Source organism: Sinocyclocheilus grahami, unplaced genomic scaffold (assembly GCF_001515645.1).
Source record: "Sinocyclocheilus grahami isolate Dianchi unplaced genomic scaffold, SAMN03320097.WGS_v1.1 scaffold613.1, whole genome shotgun sequence".
Classification (NCBI taxonomy): Eukaryota; Metazoa; Chordata; class Actinopteri; order Cypriniformes; family Cyprinidae; genus Sinocyclocheilus; species Sinocyclocheilus grahami.
Genome location: NW_015505792.1, coordinates 270,488 through 273,710, shown reverse-complemented (window position 1 = coordinate 273,710; position 3,223 = coordinate 270,488).

The following is a 3,223-nucleotide window of genomic DNA, read 5'->3' as shown; positions in this document are numbered from 1 at the left end:
TGTGTGTGTGTGTGTGTGTGTGTGTGGGAGAGAGAGAGAGGGTGTGCGTGTGTGAGAGAGAGTGTGCGTGTGTGTGTGAGAGAGAGAGAGAGAGAGTGTGTGTGTGTGAGTGAGCGAGTGAGTGAATGTTTATGTGTGTGTTTGTGTGTGTATGAGAGAGAGAGAGAGAGAGAGAGTGTGTGTGTGAGAGTGAGTGTTTGTGTGTGTGCGTATGAGAGAGAGAGAGTGTGAGTGTTTGTGTGTGTGTGTGTGTGAGAGAGTGTGTGTGTGTGTGCAGGTGTTTTTTGCATGGATAAAGTTTGATAAACCCCAGATGTCATCATGCTGATGAGACTTCCTGTTCGAGTGGGTAATTTTGATTATTTATGACAGAAAATGATGGACTGTTACTGTAATCTATTAATTAAATGGCTATAAAGCAGAGCAGTAACCAGCCAGAAGATGATCTGATTGGACATCAGTGAATCTGCATACAGCGTCGTCTCAGACGGTCACATGATCACTCTCCCGAGAGATCCGGGCGTTCTGATTGGCTGAGGTCCTGCATGTGTCTCTGGATGTTACTCTGATGAAAATCATGGTACAGATCCTGTTTTTTAGATAAATATGAAATATAACTTTAACATTATGAACTTTAGCTTTATCTTTGATCCGTGTCTCATGTAACAGCCATCACAGAGCAACATTAGCATCTGAAGTCTGTCTCCGTTTGCTTCCTCTGGCATTTTCTTCATTTATTACTGACGGTGACGCTGCTGATATCAGCTGTTTAATTAACGAGAAAGCTTTCAGTTAATGCTGAAATATGATCGACATCATTTATTTCCATGCGCTGTACAGCAGGTTGATTCTCTATAATGGCTCTGAATGCAGATGCTTGGAAGTCGCCAAACAGGGTTGGGTTGCTGTGCTTGTACTGATGTTTTTTCTAATGTTTAAGGTCAAATATATTGAAGTATTAACAAAATGAACAAAATATAAATAAAGAGCATTTAAATTAAACACACAAGTCTGATCTCCTCAATCTCCATCCATAGTGTTTGTGTAGATGGTTTTATTTTCATTGTCTGATGTCTTTAATGAATGTGATTGGTTCATTATTAGTTATAATTCTTCTCGAGACATTTTCCTGAACAGCATCATGATCCTCCAGGGTCTTCAGTGGATGTGAAGCCGTTCCGAGGAGGTTTTTTTGATGCTTTTGAGAAATATCTTACAGCCCTGTGCGCGCGCGTGTGTGTGTGTGTGTGTGTGTTAGTCATCCTCTCTGGATGTCGCTCTGGCCTGTTGCCATGGAGACCGAGCATCAGCAGCGCCCGTGGGGTCTTGTGAACACACACACACACACACACTAGAGGGAGAGATGGATGGAGTTCCTCCGTCAGCTGAAGTCAGAGGATGCTGTTTCCGTGTGGTTGCCTTGGTAACAGTTGCCGGCCTGATCGGGGGTGGAGGAGCAGTTCGTTTAGGCTGTCTGATGCAGGCTGAAGGTATCGAATCTGAAGATCCGAATCAGCAAAATGCAAATGCACTACAGTCTCAGAGGAAAGAATCGTTCACGATCCGTCGCACTGATTACTGAGACACCGTTACACCTGTAGCACAAACACCATCAAACACACACAAATCTGACCGCACAGAGATCTTCATCACGTCACACACTGCTCATGAATATTCACGAGGACACACATGCTCTGTTGTGTTTATATTTAACGTTTTACATATGTTCTCATTTCACAGTCACTCTTCTCTGTAAAGTCATTGGAGCTGCTGCCTGTATTAGCAAATGCTGCATAAATGTAATTTACGTAGTCATTGCTAAGGATTATTAGGTTTGTGACCGTGATAGCGTTTCCTCTCCTGAACTAATCCGTGCTCTTCTCATGTAGGAAACCGCAGGAGCTTCATCTCACATCCGAACAGAACACAACTCTTCCGTTTGACTCTACTGCGATTGTTGAGCTGGAAGCGTTTCAGAGCCTAAATCTCTGCCTTTGCTGTTGTCTGCTTCTGTTCTGATGTCCAGACAGGTTTCCTCAGCGGTGGGTCTCGAGCAGAGAAAGCGTGAGTGACTGTGAAGTGGATGTTGAGTCGGAGAGAGACTGACCGCTCGTCCTGAACTCTGAGTCTGGCTGTCTTCAGAGAGCAGGATTATTCATGTCATCAGAACAACCCCAACTTATGAAAGTGCATTTCAATGGCATGATTTTATGTTTCTATTTGGTGTACTGTTTATACGCAGAAATTGACTTTGGTGTGCATCATATTTTTGGTTTTATTTGTAGTAAAAGATTCCGTCAGGTCCGTAAAGTCGACTTGAAACTGAAGTTATGATTTTTCTTCTCTATTTTGACATATCTGCGTCTAGCGGCTTCTTTCTTCAGTGGAACACAAATAATATTCTGAAGAACATTGGGAACTAAACAGTTTTGGACCCCACTGACTATCAGTGCATGGACAAAACCGCTGAGACTCTCCTCAAAATATCTGCTTTCGTGTTCCACAGAAGATGGAGAGTCACTGATTCTTCAAAGCATCAGCGATCGTGCCGTCAACCATCAGCATTCAGGATGCTGACCTCTGACCTCTGCATCTCTTGTACTGATGTCAGTTTGTGGGACAGATCTTTGAGTGACCAGAAGGCACGTGGAGACCTGATGCAGAAATACAGCCGTGATTCCAGTTAAACCAAACGTTGTTCAGTCCGTCCATAAACACTCCTGATTGATTCGGCCATTTATTTCTCTGCTAATGCTCTTCTATAATTGATGCATTTACAACACTATTTCTCTGTTTAATGCTGTGAAGCTGCTTTGAAGCAATTCAGTGTGAAGCGCTATATAAATAAATGTGATTCATGTGTGTGTGTGTTTCAGAGATGTTGCTGTGAGGGAAAGCGCAGTGTTTGAACATGTGGGTGGTTTGACCTTCACAGACTCAGAAGAAGAAGAAGAAGATGTTTTAATGTTGTGAGCTGAGCGTGCAGCTCTGATGGAGATGCTCAGAAAGAGTCCCAGCCACAGAGAAGGGGCCCATCCACACCGGGGCCATCGATTCGGAACTGTTTCCATGTGAACGGTGCTCTGAAAGCACACACAGCTCTGTTAACCCTTGAGCAGCCGGACCCTCAGCTATTCAGTCATTCATTCTGAGTGCGATCAGGGCGGGGCCGTGTGTGTGTGTGTGTGTGTGTGTGTGTGTGTGTGAGAGAGAGAGAGAGAGA